This window comes from Oncorhynchus tshawytscha, linkage group LG13, assembly GCF_018296145.1.
Source record: "Oncorhynchus tshawytscha isolate Ot180627B linkage group LG13, Otsh_v2.0, whole genome shotgun sequence".
NCBI lineage: Eukaryota > Metazoa > Chordata > Actinopteri > Salmoniformes > Salmonidae > Oncorhynchus > Oncorhynchus tshawytscha.
Genome location: NC_056441.1, coordinates 66,611,541 through 66,629,648, shown reverse-complemented (window position 1 = coordinate 66,629,648; position 18,108 = coordinate 66,611,541).

Genomic DNA, 18,108 nt, shown 5'->3' with positions numbered 1-18,108 from the left:
TTGAGTCAAGGCCAGGCAGTAGTACTGTGTGTAGGATGTCAGGAGCAACAACATAATAACAGTAGCGAGGCTATATACATGGGGTTCCAGTGCAGAGGCAATGTGCGGGGGCACCGGTTAGTCGAGGTAATTGAGGTAATATGCACATGTAGGTAGACCTAAGTGACATGGATAATAAACAGAGAGTAGCAGCAGCGTAAACATGGGGAATGGGGTGGGGACAATGCAAATAGTCCAGGTAGCCATTTGATTAACTGTTCAGGAGTCTTATGGGTTGGGGGTAGAAGCTGTTAAGAAGCCTGAGCAGTTTCCATACCAGACGGTGATGCAACCAGTCAGGATGCTCTCGATCGTGCAGCTGTAGAACTTTTTGAGGATCTGAGAACCCATGCCAAATCTTTTCAGTCTCCTGAGGAGGAATAGGCGTTGTCGTCCCCTGTCTTAGTGTGTTTGGACCATGATACTTTGTTGGTGATGTGGACACCAATGAACTTGAAGGTCTCAACCTGCTCCACTACAGCCCCATCGATGAGAATGAGGTCGTTCCACCTTTTCCTGTAGTCCACAATCATCTCCTTTGTCTTGATCACATTGAGGGAGAGGTTGTTATCCTGGCACCACACTGTCAGGTCTCTGACCTCCTCCCTATAGGCTGGTTCTATCTTTGATAGTGATCAGGCCTACCGCTCTTGTGTCGTTGGAAAACTTAATGATGGTGTTGGAGTCATGCTTGGCCATAAAGTCATGAATGAACAACGAGTACTAGAGGGGACTGAGCACACACCCCTGAGGGGCCCCTGTGTTGAGGATCAGGGTGGCAGATGTGTTGTTACCTACCCTTACCACCTGGGAGCGGTCCGTCAGGAAGTCCAGGATCCATTTGCAGAGGGAGGTGTTTAGTCCCAGGGTCCTTAGCTTAGTGATGAGCTATGAGGGCACTATGGTGTTGAACGCTGAGCTGTAGTCAATGAATAGCATTTTCACATAGGTGTTCCTTTTGTCCAGGTGTGAAAGAGCAGTATTGGGTGCAATATAGATTGTGTCATCTGTGGATCTGTTGATGGGTCTAGGTTTTCTGGGATGATGGTGTTGATGTTAACCATGACCAGCCTTTCAAAGCACTTCATGGCTACAGACGTGATTGCTACGGCACGGTAGTAATTTAGGCAGGTTACCTTGGTGTTCTTGGGCACAGAGACTATGGTGGTCTGCTTGAACCATGTTGGTATTACAGACTCGGTCAGGGACAGATTGAAAATGTCAGTGACACTTGCCAGTTGGTCAGCGCATGATCAGAGTACACATCCCAGTAATCCATCTGGCCCTGAGGCCTTGTGAATGTTGACCTGTTTTAAGGTCTTACTCACATTGGCTATAGAGAGCATGATCACACAGTCATCTGGAACAGCTGATGCTCTCATACATGCTTCAGTGTTGTTTGCCTCGAACCTAGCATAGAAGTTATTTAGATCGTCTGGTAGGCTCGTGTCACTGGGCAGCTTGTGGCTGTGCTTCCCTTTGTAGTCTGTAATAGTTTTCAAGCCTTGCCACACCCGACGAGCGTCGGAGCCGGTGTAGTATGATTCAATCTTAGTCCTGTAGTGACGCTTTGCCTGTTTGATGGCTCGTCGGAGGGCATGGCGGGATTTCTTATAAGCATCTGAGTTAGAGTCCTGCTCCTTGAAAGCGGCAGCTTTACCCTTTAGCTCAGTGTGGATATTGCCTGTAATCCATGGCTTCTGGTTGGGGTATGTACAAATGGTCACTGTGGGGACAACGTTGTCGATGCACTTATTGATGAAGCCAGTGACTGATGTGGAGTACTCCTCAATGCCATTGGAAGAATCCCGAACATGTTCCAGTCTGTGCTAGCAAAACAGTCTTGCAGCTTAGCATCTGCGTCCTCTGACCACATGCTTATTGAGTGAGTCACTAGTACTTCCTGCTTTAGTTTTTGCTTGTAAGCAGGAATCAGGAGGATAGATTTATGGTCAGATTTGCCAAATGGAGGTTGAGGGAGAGCTTTGTACGCGTCTCTGTGTGTGGAGTAAAGGTGGTCTAGAGTTTTTTTCCCTCTGGATGCACATTTAACATGCTGGTAGAAATGAGGTAAAACAGATTTAAGTTTCCCTGCATTAAAGTCTCCGGCCACTAGGAGTGTCGCCTCTGGATGAGCCATTTCCTCTTTGCTTATGGCCCTATACAGCTCGTTGAGTGCCGTCTTAGCACCAGCATCGGTTTGTGGTGGTAAATAGACAGCTAGGAGAAATATAGATGGTAACTCTTGGTAAATAGTGTGGTCTACAGCTATCATGAGATACCCTACCTCAGGTGAGCAGAACCTTGAGACTTCCTTAATATTATATTTTGTGATCCAGCTGTATTTTCAAATAGACACAACCCGCCACCCCTTGTCTTACCGGAGGCAGCTGTTCTATTTTGCAGATGGAACGAAACTCCCGACAGCTGTATGTTATCCATGTCGTCGTTCAGCCATGACTTGGTGAAACGTAAGATATTATAGTTTTTAATGTCCCGTTGGTAGGATAGTCTTGATCGGAGCTCATCCATTTTGTTATCCAATGATTGCACATTGGCTAATAGGACTGATGGTAGAGGGGTTTACTCACTCACCTACGAATGCCTACGTAGGTGATTTGTTTCTTCACTGGGATCATGGGTGGTAGTTGCACGCTTCCCATAGCTGAGTTAAGAGGTAGTAGAGCTGATTTAGACCAGTTGATCTTCTAACCAGAGCATGAGCTGAATGCTGTAAAAATAGACATTATTGGCTGGAGGGATTTCTGAACATTTGCGACGTAGAGCAGTATGTCATCTGCATAAAGAGAAATTGCTTGTTCAGTTTGTTTGATTTTGATATGCGAGGAATGCCGAATTTTGCCATGTGCTTTGTGCCAGCGGAGAGAGCAAATAGCATAGGGGAGGCGGGATAAGCTTGTTTACATCCTCGTTGTATGATATATGGATTAGAATGGGTAGTGCCTGTAGATATAAAAGACGAAGGATTCACATCACGAATCATATGTATAAACCAACATTTTTAAGAAGGACAAGCCATAAATATTCCCAATCAAAGTGGTCAAAGGCTTTCTCTGCATCTACTGATAACACAGGACAAGGGGAATTCAGATTGGGAGCCTCAGCAACCACATCAAACAGGCGGCACATGTTAATGGCTGCTTGACGACCCTTAATAAACCCTACTTGGTCAGGATGTATAAGCTAGTTAATAATTTTCTCTAGGCGCATGGCTACATCTTTGGCATACATCTTAATTTTGTTCCGATGAAATTGATTGGGCGAATAAATTTGCACAAAAACTTAAGAACAAATTCTTATTTTCAATGACGGCATAGGAACAGTAGGTTAACTGCTTTGTTCAAGGGCAGGATGACAGATTTTTACCTTGTCAGCTCGGGGATTTGATCTTGCAACCTTTCAGTTTCTAGTCCAGCGCTCTAACCACTAGGCTACCTGCATCCCAGAATAAGGCGTAGACACACCTCAGCCATCCCTTTATTTCTTTGATCTCCACCCCCAACAAATAGGGTGAATAGCATGTCATTTCCATGCTTAAGTTCAACGTCAGAATATACAAAGAGGAAAGTGCATAAAGAGGGAATTACATTTAATTTACGCACACTTAACTCGGGTCGAAATTGGCCCCCATATAACCTTCTTAGTTTGTAATATTCAATGGAGATATAAAACATAATGGAGTGATGGAGTGACACACCATGTCATATTCTGCCATATCACCTAGTAGAACTTTGGAGCGGGCCCAAGCAGGTGCCCTGGGGAACCCCTCTCAGCCTCGCCTGGCCCCCCTCCCACACTCCCCTCCTCCGTCACCCCCATAGCTCTCCCTAAGAACACAGCTCCATGTTGCTCTTGGCAGAACTCTGCAGGCTGTCCCTGCATGCCTGAAAACCAGCGCTCTCCTCTCCCACTGGCTCGGTCCTGCAGCCAACAGGCACACATTTCTCACATCGATGCTTTCTGTGAACAGACACACAGGCTCCCAGGCACCCAGTCAGTCCGTCAGTCAAAGGACAATGTGGGACAGATACAGTGGAAGTCGGAAGTTTACATACACTTAGGATGGAGTCATTAAAACTAGTTTTTCAACCACTCCACATATTTCTTGTTAACAAACTGTAGTGTTGGCAAGTCAGTTAGGACATCTACATTGTGCATGACAGAAGTCCTTTTTCCAACAATTGTTAACAGACAGATTATTTCACTTATAATTCATTGTATCACAATTCCAGTGGGTCAGAAGTTTACATACACTAGGTTGACTTTGCCTTTAAACAGCTTGGAAAATGATGTCATGGCTTTAGAAGCTTCTGAGGCTAATTGACATCATTTGAATCAATTGGAGGTGTACCTGTGGATGTATTTCAAGGCATACCTTCAAACTCAGTGCCTCTTTGTTTGACATCATGGGAAAATCAAAAGAAATCAGCCGAGACTTCAGAAAAATAATTGTAGACCTTCTCAAGTCTGGTTCATCCTTGGGAGCAATTTCCAAACGCCTGAAGGTACCACGTTCATCTGTACAAACAATAGTATGCAAGTATAAACACCATGGGACCACGCAGCCGTCAAACCGCTCAGGAATGAGATGTGTTCTGTCTCCAGAGATGAACGTACTTTGGTGTGAAAAGTGCAAATCAATCCCATAACAACAGCAAAGGACCCCGTGAAGATGCTGGAAGAACCAGGTACAAAAGTATCTATATCCACAGTAAAACGAGTCCTATATTGACATAACCTGAAAGTCCGCTCGGCAAGGAAGAAGCCACTGCTCCAAAACCGGCATAAAAAAGCCAGACTACGGTGCAACTGCACATGGGGACAAAGATCATACTTTTTGGAGAAATGTCCTCTGGTCTGATGAAACAAAAATAGAACTGTTTGGCCATAATGACTTTTGTTATGTTTGGAGGGAAATTGGGGAGGCTTGCAAGCCAAAGAACACAATCCCAACCGTGAAGCACGGGGGTGGCAGCATCATGTTGTGGGGCTGCTTTGCTGCAGGAGGGACTGGTGCACTTCACAAAATAGATGGCATCATGAGGTAGGAAATTTATGTGGATATATTGAAGCAACAGCTCCAGACATCAGTCAGGAAGTTAAAGCTTGGTCGCAAATGGGTATTCCAAATGGACAATGATCCCAAGCATACTTCCAAAGTTGTTGCAAAATGGCTTAAGGACAACAAAGTCAAGGTATTTGAGTGGCCATCACAAAGCCCTGACCTTAATCCTATAGAACATTTGTGGGCAGAACTGAAAAAGCATGTGCGGGCAAGGAGACCTACAAACCTGACTCTGTTATACCAGCTCTGTTAGGAGGAATGGGCCAAAATTCACCCAACTTATTGTGGGAAGCTTATTGTGGGAAGCTTGTGGAAGGCTACCCAAACGTTGGACCCAAGTTAGCAATTTAAAGGCAATGCTACCAAAAACTAATTGAGTGCATGTAAACTTCTGACCCACTGGGAAAGTGATGAAAGAAATAAAAGCTGAAATAAATAATTATCTCTACTATTCTTCTGACATTTCAAATTCTTAAAATAAAGTGGGGATCCTACCTTACCTAAGACAGGGAATTTTTACAATAATTAAATGTCAGGAATTGTGAAAAACTGAGTTTAAACGTATTTGGCTAAGGTGTATGTAAACTTCCGACTTGAACTGTATGTCCGCTCACTTACAATACACTCACAACCTCTCTCTCTCTCTCTCTCTCTCCCTCCTCTGTCTAAAAATCTCTTGCTCTGTTTTATTCTGTCTCAGTCTCTATCCACACCCTCTTTCTGTGTGAGAGTCAGCCAGCTGCGAGGGGTGCAGGTGTGTGTCACTGTGGCCTGATCAGGGGAACTGGAGGCTAATCTGAGAGTGTCTGAATGAATGGAGAGGAAACTGGGTGTCTGGGAGGAAACACTGTCTCACTGCAGTGTCAGTTAGAGGGCAAAGAGATGATGCAGTCAACAGGGCAGACACATACACAGTATCTTTCAGAAAGAAAGCTGTTTCAGTACAAGTGTAAGTTATGGACAATGAAAGTGGGCCCTCGTCACTCACTGACAGTGCAAGCATAGGGAATTGCCATGGAAGACAGGGAGAGAGTAGAACAGGTTGGTATGAGAGAGAAAGGGAGAGAGAAAAAGAGAAAGATTGAATGCACACATGTAAGCGTGTTGAGTGTTTATGAGACGAACTGGGTTCAATTCAACCAGCTGGACTTGAACCCATTTGCCTTCAACAACAGAGGATGGACGTGTAACCTCTATCCCACACACCGGGATATTTGGCAGGAGAAGGACCGTTTATATTTATTCTTTCATTAATTTTTTCTAAACGTTAATTTAAACTTTATTTCCTCTGTGAGTCCTGGGTCTGGGCATTTCAACATAAATGAAAGTTCTCAGAAAATAGAGGGAACAAGGGAGAAAAAGAAAGGAGGGGAAGAAAAGAAAAAACAGCCTGTCTCTTGGGTGCCCTTCTTGCCATCCCATTTCCTATGCATCTGGTCTGTGTTTGTGAGGAGAGCGAGAGGGGGGAGAGGGAGGGAGGGCCGTCTGGGGCCGATTAATAACCAGTGATTTATAGCAACTTTTATAGAATAATACAATAAAAATGTGTGAGTACGTGTGTGTGAGTACGTGTGTGTGTGTATGTGTGTGAGTATGTGTGTTTGTATGTATGTGAGCATGTGTGCTTGTATGTGTGTGAGCATGTGTGTTTGAATGTGTGTGAGCATGTGTGTTTAAATGTGTGTGAGCATGTGTGTTTGTATGTGTGTGCATGTGCGTTTTGTATGTGTGTGTGCTCACCCAAGCGAGAGTGCACACAATGCTTTCCTAATTCTGGGAATCAAAAACAAATTATCGACGAAAACTGAGCATGCTCGGGGTAAATTGGGCACAGATGGAGGCAGGAAATAAAAGGAGAGAAACAGGAGAGTAGCAGAGGAGAGGAGAGGGACCGTGAGGAAGAGGGGGTACTAGAGAGCGAGGAGGGCAGGGCAGGGTGAAGATGTGTTGGAGGGAGGAAAAGAGGGAGGGAGGGCAGAGAAGAGGGGGTGAGTGAGAGGACAGGGGAGCAGAGGGGAGAGGAGAGGAGAGTGGGAGGAGAGACATCAGGGGAGTTCTCATGCCCTGTGCAGAGGAAATGGGCTGAAAAGGGGGTGAGTGTGTGTGCGTACAGTATGTGTGTGCATGTACAAATGTGTGTGTTTGTGTGCCTTTCTAAGGGTGACCGTGTCTGCATGTATGCGTGTGTCCGTGTGTGTAGGGTAGCATGATGGGCCATGAGCTGAACAGACCTTTGGCAGAGTGCTGTCAGGGCCTCTGCCACAAAACAGTACCATAACACACACATATGCAGCTGCCCTGGCAATGCAGTTCTAGTGATGGGCCACTCTCACATCCATCTATCCATTCATCCATCAAAAGACGTGGCTTTTACAGTTAGCTCATTAGGGTTAATGTTGTAGCATCAGCTCTCCTCTCCCATCTACATGTGTGTTTTTAGTGTCTGTGTGTGTCATATTGTACTCTGATACTCCCCCCAACCCTCTGAGCTGAACTGCAGGCTGAACTCTGAACATTAAGACTGAGGCAACGCTGAGGCACTATGGGCTACATGGGGGTGTATTTACAAGCAATTATACATTGGGTGGTTCGAGCCCTGAATGCTGATTGGCTGACAGCCATGGTATATCAGACTGTGTACCACGGGTATGACAAAATATTTATTTTTACTGCTCTAATTACATTGGTAACCAGTTTATAACAGTAATAAGGCACCTCGCGGGTTTGTGCTATGGCCAATATACCACGGCTAGGAGCTGAATCCAGGCACTTAGCGTTGTGTCGGGCTTAAGAACGGACCTTAGCCGTGGTATATTGGCCATATACCACACCCCTCGGGCCTTATTGCTTAATTAGACCACCCAGAAAACAGGGGACGTATTAAGGACATCTCTGGGACCATGACACAACTTCCTGACGTTCGGTGACGTCCTAACGACTCATTTTTTGTCTGCAAGAAATACTGGCAGTGAGTGCATAATACTGTAGACCTGTACTATATGAACAAAAGTCATGACATCTCTAGCCAATGCAGGGCAGGGCACGGGGCGGGCGGACGGACGGACAGACAGACGGACAGACAGACAGATCCCTCTGACTGTGGGCTGACTAACACAGTGTCTCACACAGTATACTAGCAGATACACCCATTCCCTAGGCCCCAAGAGCACCCTCCCTCTCCCTCCATCCCTCCCTCCATCCCCCCTATCCCTAAACACTGCCACCCACACACCAGTTCCGTTGTTGTCCATGCCCCTGTCCTGGCCTTCCCGTGGCCTCCCTAGGAGGGTAGTAGGGGGGTGAGAGGAGGAGGGAGGTGGTGGTTAGTTATTGGCAGAGAAGGCCCTTCCTTCACTGGAAACTCCATCAGTGGGTGAATCACTTTCAGCTGAACCCTCTACTGAACCAGAGTGAATGATAGCAGAGCACTTCCTCTGTTTTGCTCGCATTCTCTCTCTCTCACTCTTATTGTCTCTCATTCCCTCTCTCTCTTTCTCTCACACACGCACACACAAACACTGTGAAACATTCATTATAACACTAGCACACACACATACATGCAAATGCCTATACCCCCGTAAAGAGCCATACAGTACAATCCCCAATATTACACCCAGTTTCACAATGACAATATATTCTTTTTCACTCTCTGTGATGCATAGAAAAGTGACAAAGAGTTGTGCTTGAAGTTCTCTTAGCTCTCTGTCACACACTGAGAGAGGGGCCCATGACCGTCTGATGTTACAACACACAGACCTCAGCTAGACATTCACACTGAGAGAGGGGCCCATGACCGTCTGATGTTACAACACACAGACCTCAGCTAGACATTCACACTGAGAGAGGGGCCCATGACCGCCTGATGTTACAACACACAGACCTTAGACATTTGAGAGGGGCCCATGACCGTCTGATGTTCCATGACACAGACCTAGCTAGACATTCACACTGAGAGAGGGGCCCATGACAAACACACAGACCTCAGCTAGACATTCACACTGAGAGAGGGGGCCCATGACCGTCTGATGTTACAACACACAGACCTCAGCTAGACATTCACACTGAGAGAGGGGCCCATGACCGTCTGATGTTACAACACACAGACCTCAGCTAGACATTCACACTGCTTCTGTGTTACACACACAGACCTCAGCTAGAGAGAGGGGCCCATGACCGTCTGATGTTACAACACACAGACCTCAGCTAGACATTCACACTGAGAGAGGGCCCATGACCGTCTGATGTTACAACACACAGACCTCAGCTAGACATTCACACTGAGAGGGCCCATGACCGTCTGATGTTACAACACACAGACCTCAGCTAGACATTCACACTGAGAGAGGGGCCCATGACCGTCTGATGTTACAACAACACACAGACCTCAGCTAGACATTCACACTGAGAGGGGGCCCATGACCGTCTGATGTTACAACACACACAGACCTCAGCTAGACATTCACACTGAGAGAGGGGCCCATGACCGTCTGATGTTCCAACACACAGACCTCAGCTAGACATTCACACTGAGAGAGGGGCCCATGACCGTCTGATGTTACAACACACAGACCTCAGCTAGACATTCACATGACCGTCTGATGTTCCAACACACAGACCTCAGCTAGACATTCACACTGAGAGAGGCATGACCGTGACCGTCTGACTGACATTCAAGAGAGGGGCCCATGACCGTCTGACCACACAGACCTCAGCTAGACATTCATTCACACTGGAGTACACACTGTACACACATGTCACTGAAAAGGCACCAGCCTTCACATGGGCATACAGCAGTGGAGGCTGCTCAGAGGAGGACGGCGTATCTGATGCCATTCTATCTATTCCTCTCCAGCCATTACCACGAGCCCGTCCTCCCCAATTAAAGGTGCCACCAACCTCCTGTGGCATACAGTATAATGATCATTCAACAAAAGCAGGTGTGTGTGCATGCACACGTGTGTGTAGTGTGTGAAACGGAACTCACATTTATTCTCAGGCTCAGGTGGCCCTAATGGTTGTGTGAGTTACACGGGGCGAGTACGTGACGATCTGCCCGTGTGTGTGTGTCTCAGAACCCTGAGTGTACTTAAGACGGCTGCGTACGTGTGACCACACCAAGGCGGATGTGCTGCCATGAAGAGAGACAGAGAGAAAGAACGAAAGAACGAGAGAGAGAAAAGGAGAGAGGCAGACGTCAGAGGCGCCAATGTGGCGCTCCCAGGGACATGGGTACACACACACAGCAGGCCAACACAAAGCCACACACACCACAGGTTTCACTTCTGCCTGGTGTGGCAGCACAGCACACTCTCAAAACACTTTGCACCCGGGTTAAAGGTTCACTCACAGGTCAGGGCACACACACACACACACACACACACACACATGCAAAATGATGCACAAATATACCCACTCAGGCTTAGAAAAACATAAACACATCTGATAACATGCAGTGCACAGTATACTGTACACACACAGTACACACACATACAGTGTACGCACAGTACACACGCAGTATACATACAGTACACACACAGTATACATACAGTATACAAACCTGCTCTTCTCAATTATGGAATCAAACCAACACCTATATGCATATGTTACTTTAATAGTTATTACCATCAAGGTTGGGAACTGCTCTGGGATTAGTAAAACTCAGTTGAAGAGTGGCAAGAAGGCCTGTAGGGCACTGAGGGTGGCACACACAGCTCTGGGTAGCAGCAGAAGGAAGGTGTGACTGTGCCAGTGTCTACACGCTTGTCCCTCATTATGCAGTGGGAGAACCAAATCTGTCACATTTGGACAGAGTTGGGGAGAGTGCTAAGACTAACACACTCTCTGTGAGTTTAAAAACACACATGAGAAAGAAGTGTTAATGGTGGTGATACAGCACATCCACAGAAGGGGAACTAGACCCTGGGAATTGTGCAGGGTTGTTAAGGAGGAGGGGCGAGGGGGGGCTGTGTGTGAGTTCAGTGCCTGATTACCATGAGTTAACATTTTGAGGTGATTGTATTTCTCTCTATTTCCTGACTGTTTGAGGTGATTTTATTTCACTCCACTTCCTTACTGTTTGAGGGGATTTTATTTCACTCCACTTCCTTACTGTTTGAGGGGATTTTATTTCACTCTATTTCCTGATTGTTTGAGGTGATTTTATTTCACTCTATTTCCTGACTGTTTGAGGTGTGTTGAAATGCTGTGAGAACCTGTCTGCCTTGGTAACTATGAAACAAGTCAGGTGGATAGAAGAACACTGTCTGCCTTGGTAACTATGAAACAAGTCAGGTGGATAGAAGAACACTGTATGCCTTGGTAACTATGAAACAAGTCAGGTGGATAGAAGAACACTGTCTGCCTTGGTAACTATGAAACAAGTCAAGTGGATAGAAGAACACTGTCTGCCTTGGTAACTATGAAACAAGTCAAGTGGATAGAAGAACACTGTATGCCTTGGTAACTATGAAACAAGTCAGGTGGATAGAAGAACACTGTATGCCTTGGTAACTATGAAACAAGTCAGGTGGATAGAAGAACACTGTATGCCTTGGTAACTATGAAACAAGTCAGGTGGAAAGAAGAACACTGTATGCTTTGGTAACTATGAAACAAGTCAGGTGGATAGAAGAACACTGTATGCCTTGGTAACTATGAAACAAGTCAGGTGGAAAGAAGAACACTGTATGTGTCACATGTTGCTATTTGTGTCTCTGGGAAAGGGTTTGTTTTCTCTGTGAATATGGCTGAATTTGTGTGTGTGTGTATGTGTGTGTTTTTGTTTAACTATCTGTGTGGGTTCCAGAAGACCTCACAAGGATAGAAAAAACAAGGAACATTCAGACAAGTGGGGACATTTTGCCTGTCCCCACGAGGAAAAATGCTATTTTAGGCTTAGGGCAAGGGTTAAGGTTCATTTTAGGGTTAGTCATTCGGGAAAATAGGATTTTGAATGGGAATAAATTTGTTGGTCCCAAAAAGTCCTCACAAGTATAGAAACATATAGTCGTGTGTGTACCAAATTTGTAGGATGTATGTACTAAAACGGACCCTGTGTGTGTATGCTGTGACAGAGTGTGTGCGTTTGTTTGAGTGTGTGCAGTGTGTGTGTGCAGTACATGTGGCAGAGTCTGTGAGTGTGTGTGTTTGTTTGAGTGTGTGCAGTGTGTGTGTGTGCAGTACTTGTGGCAGAGTCTGTGAGTGTGTGTGTCTGAGCGTTGGCCAGGGTGAGAGGAGCGGTGGTCGTGGAGGGGTGAGGGTGAGGGAGGCTATCCCTTTCTCATGGCCTCTTAGCCCCCTCTGGCCCCCATTCCAGCTCTGCTATTGGTCAACACTCACATACTGTCACTGAAACCAGCTGCACACTGCACACTGCATACTGCACACACTAATCCACTCTGGAGAGGGAGGGAGGAAGGGAGGGATGACAGAGAGACAAAAATAGTGTGCGAGATGAAATAAGGAAGGAAGGTGAGCTGCATGTCAATGTGTCAGTCAGTGTAGAGGTGGTTGGTGTATATGCCGTGTGTCTATGTCATAGAGTCACTGTGGCAGTCAGTGTGGCAGTCAGTGGAGCCTGAGAGCCGCTACTAGACCCTCTGTGTCTCTGACAAAGGAAGACTATGCCCTCTGCTGGTAAAAGAGAGAAACTACACCATCATCATTCTCAGCCTACCCCAAAGCACAGAGAGACTAAACTCACTGACTAAGCTCTAGGGATGGGTGTCTTATGTGACTCACATTAGTCATTAGAATCCACTTGTAAATGAAAATCACTAAGCCTTCAGCACATTAGAGGCAATAAATTGAAGCGTCTCTCAGGCAGTATGGGCACAGCCATTAGTCAACGCTAACACTTAACACAATCTTTAATATGCACAGTCATATCCCTAGACATTACCATAACACTGACTCAGACCAGAGAGGATTAAAACAATAGTTTACACAGTAGCCTCTCCTAAGCCACCATGAATCACCTACAGTATCAACACAAGATAAGAGGGTTTCCATATATTATACACATACTAGTAGGGTGTATAGAGAAGCGCCCAGACAGAAGTATTATAAGAGTGTTATGCAGTGTTAGTACAAGGGCCCAGGTTGTATATCCCTATAGTCACCTGTTAAATCCCAGGGCTGAAGTGTAAAACTAACTATGACTCAATAATCCACGCCTTCTGGGAATGCTATAAAATCCTAAAGTTATGGGCGGATTTTCTAAAGTTTTCTGTCAGAAGTAGCCAATTGACAATCTTCATTTATTTTATTTTTATTGAACCTTTATTGAACTTTATTTCATCTCTTAGAAAAAGCTATTTAAAAGCAAGACTTAAAAATAATTGATGTTGGCACAAGATGGAGGGAAAGTAACTAACAAAATTACAGTTAATGAAAATGTTTGCTTAATCCAGTATATACTAATGTATAGAATTTATTATGCAAGAGACAAAATTCACAACTTCTACAGCACAATGGCAGGGTCATGTCTTAAGTGTAAAATGAACAATGAACTCAATAATCCAGGCCTTCTGGGAATGCTATGAAGTCCAAAAGATATGGGCGGAGATAAAACGTTGGCTGTCAGAAGTATTACAATGTTAATTTACTTTGAATCCATCTGTCTGTATATTTCAAGACATCTCTATGAAGGTGCAGTGAGAGACCCAATGATTTGGACGAATCACTTCTAATCACTCATCTTGAAAAAAATATATACTAAAAACTTGGAAATCAATCAATCCATTCTTCGTTCTTCTTCGTTCTTCTTTGACGCAATGAAAAATCGAATTATTAATAGTTTAAATTTTGAAATAGCATGGGCGACCAATAAGTCATTGTTTGTGTGCGTCGTTAAGTTGTTGTTCGTATGTATGCACTATATGTTGTAATATATATATATTTATATATACAGTATATATACAGTACCAGTCAAAAGTATGGACACACCTACTCATTTTTCTTTATTTTTACAATTTTCTACATTATGCAATAATAGTGAAGACATCAAAACTATGAAATAACACATATGGAGTCATGTAGTAACCACAAAAAGTGTTAACAAATCAAAATATATTTTATATTGAGATTCTTCAAAGCATCCACCCTTAGCCTTGATGACAGCTTTGCACATTCATGGCATTCAGCATCATGTTGTGGGGCTGCTTTGCTGCAGGAGGGACTGGTGCACTTCACAAAATAGATGGCATCATGAGGTAGGAAAATTATGTGGATATATTGAAGCAACATCTCAAGACATCAGTCAGGAAGTTAAAGCTTGATCGCAAATGCGTCTTCCAAATGAACAATGATCAAGCATACTTCCAAAGTTGTGGCAAAATGGCTTAAGGTATTGGAGTAGCCATCACAAAGCCCTGACCTCAATCCTATAGAATATTTCTGGGCAGAACTGAAAAAAAGCGTGTGCGAGCAAGGAGGCCTACAAACCTGACTCTGTTACACCAGCTCTGTCGGGAGGAATGGGCCAAAATTCACTCAACTTATTGTGGGAAGCTTGTGGAAGGCTACCCGAAATGTTTGACCCAAGTTAAACAATTTAAAGGCAATGCTACCAAAAACTAATTGAGTGTATGTAAACTTCTGACCCACTGGGAATGTGATGAAAGAAATAAAAGCTGAAAGAAATCCTTCTCTCTACTATTCTGACATTTCACATTCTTAAAATAAAGTGGTGATCCTAACTGACCTAAGACGGGAATTTTTACTAGGATTAAATGTCAGGACTAAAATCTAATTATGACAAGTGTGCCATATTTAACATAGGATCGTTAAAAGACACAATGTTTACACTACCTTATAGTTTGCCAATAAAATGGGCGGATGGTGAAGTAGACATACTTGGCATTCATATCTCAAAAAATATAAATTAATTTACCACAACCAATTTCAATAGAAAGTTTGCAAAAAAAAGGGAGATACTTTAAACAAAGTTTAATTTTCAATTTGTTGCAAATAAGAAAGCTGTAAAAACAAAAATATGTATGTGTCCTCTGAAGAGGGTGGATGGGTTAATAATTATTGTATTTTTTAATTTTTTATTGAAAGACAATGGGCAACAGAGAGGAACAAAATGGTGCAATTTGAGGACATGTGGCAGAGAGCAGTGCAGGAACTGGAGATAGAAGTGAGAACAAGTGGGTTTAGGCAGGTGTGATGTTGTCTTTTATATGTGTATGTCTTGTATTTTATATTCTATTAAATAATCTTACAAGGCAAAAAAATCCCAGGGCTGAGTTAAACACTGGCCCAAGACACACATCACACACACGCAGACGGATGGAGGCACGCATCACACGCACGCACACACATACACACTCACAACAACGCACACACATACACACACACACACTCACTCACACCCACAACAACGCACACACATACACACACACACACACACTCACTCACACCCACAACAACGCACACATACACGTTCACACACACACACAAACATGAGTAGAGGATTGGCATGAGGACTGGTCATTAGAACCCAGTGAGAAAACCCTGGAGGAAGAGAAATCGCGCAAAACACGCAGGCAGGCATGCACACACACGCACACACACACGCACACACGCACACACACACACACACACACACCCCCTATTGAGTATACTGAGAATAAATCAAGGACCCATCAATGTATTCCTCACATATTCTGAGAAGTGCAGTGGCCTTGGCTTTGTGCGAGCATGTGTGTGCGTGTGTTTTATGAGTGCTGACGAGAGGTGGTAACCATGGCAATGGCTGTCGCCGAGCTGCTGCTGCTATCTCTTCTACCCATCTCTCTCTCACCATCTCTCTCTCACTCTCCCTCCCCCTCTATCTCTCCTCTGTTTCCAACTATCTCTCTCTCCACCCCCACCAGCTAGGAGAGTGTGAGTCATGATGCTCATCAGCTTCCTGCGGACACCAACAACTCACACTGACCCCCACATCTCATCAAGTGTTGTTTGTGTGTGTGTGTGTGTTAAAAACATGTGGAACCATCTATGTGATAAACAATATTATAACAATCTGAATAACAAACAACACAGCTTTTATCCCTGCTGAAATTACACTGTATAGTTTGTGTTTTGATTATAATTAAACAACAATTATACTTTTTGAGTGGAAGTTGAAAATTGGCAGTGTGCTGACAGATGGTTTACTCAGAGCTGATAGCATGATTTTTAGGCAGTGAAAGCCATGTCCTCTTTCAGTTTGAGAGTCTGTTCACATAAGATTGACCAGACGTGGGAACCTTCGCGATGCTCAGAGATAACCTAACCTCAAACATCTAATGAGTGTGTGAAATGACATCTAAGACACCCGTTTCCCACGAAACTGTCTGACGCTGCCCTGTATAAGTGGTGGAACAAGTCTAAAAGTGCTCGTGTGTGTATTTCCAGCCACTCACACATCAACACACACACCAGACCAGGTTGTGGCTAGAGGTTAAGAGGTTCAAATAGACCACGAGGCATCTCCCAGACGTGTGTCTCTGTTTACAGGTGGAGGATCATCTCTCAGTGTGTCTCTGTTTACAGGTGGAGGATCATCTCTCAGTGTGTCTCTGTTTACAGGTGGAGGATCATCTCTCACAGGTGGAGGATCATCTCTCAGTGTGTCTCTGTTTACAGGTGGAGGATCATCTCTCAGTGTGTCTCTGTTTACAGGTGGAGGATCATCTCTCAGTGTGTCTCTGTTTACAGGTGGAGGATCATCTCTCAGTGTGTCTCTGTTTACAGGTGGAGGATCATCTCTCAGTGTGTCTCTGTTTACAGGTGGAGGATCATCTCTCAGTGTGTCTCTGTTTACAGGTGGAGGATCATCTCTCAGTGTGTGTCTGTTTACAGGTGGAGGATCATCTCTCAGTGTGTCTCTGTTTACAGGTGGAGGATCATCTCTCAGTGTGTCTCTGTTTACAGGTGGAGGATCATCTCTCAGTGTGTCTCTGTTTACAGGTGGAGGATCATCTCTCAGTGTGTCTCTGTTTACAGGTGGAGGATCATCTCTCAGTGTGTCTCTGTTTACAGGTGGAGGATCATCTCTCAGTGTGGAGGATCATCTCTCAGTGTGTCTCTGTTTAGGTGGAGGATCATCTCTCAGGTGGAGGATCATCTCTCAGTGTGTCTCTGTTTACAGGTGGAGGATCATCTCTCAGTGTGTCTCTGTTTACAGGTGGAGGATCATCTCTCAGTGTGTCTCTGTTTACAGGTGGAGGATCATCTCTCAGTGTGTCTCTGTTTACAGGTGAAGGATCATCTCTCAGTGTGTCTCTGTTTACAGGTGGAGGATCATCTCTCAGTGTGTCTCTGTTTACAGGTGGAGGATCATCTCTCAGTGTGTCTCTGTTTACAGGTGGAGGATCATCTCTCAGTGTGTCTCTGTTTACAGGTGGAGGATCATCTCTCAGTGTGTCTCTGTTTACAGGTGGAGGATCATCTCTCAGTGTGTCTCTGTTTACAGGTGGAGGATCATCTCTCAGTGTGTCTCTGTTTACAGGTGGAGGATCATCTCTCAGTGTGTCTCTGTTTACAGGTGGAGGATCATCTCTCAGTGTGTTTACAGGTGGAGGATCATCTCTCAGTGTGTCTCTGTTTACAGGTGGAGGATCATCTCTCAGTGTGTCTCTGTTTACAGGTGGAGGATCATCTCTCAGTGTGTCTCTGTTTAGTGGAGGATCATCTCTCAGTGTGTCTCTGTTTACAGGTGGAGGATCATCTCTCAGTGTGTCTCTGTTTACAGGTGGAGGATCATCTCTCAGTGTGTCTCTGTTTACAGGTGGAGGATCATCTCTCAGTGTGTCTCTGTTTACAGGTGGAGGATCATCTCTCAGTGTGTCTCTGTTTACAGTGTGTCTCTGAGGATCATCTCTCAGTGTGTCTCTGTTTACAGGTGGAGGATCATCTCTCAGTGTGTCTCTGTTTACAGGTGGAGGATCATCTCTCAGTGTGTCTCTGTTTACAGGTGGAGGATCATCTCTCAG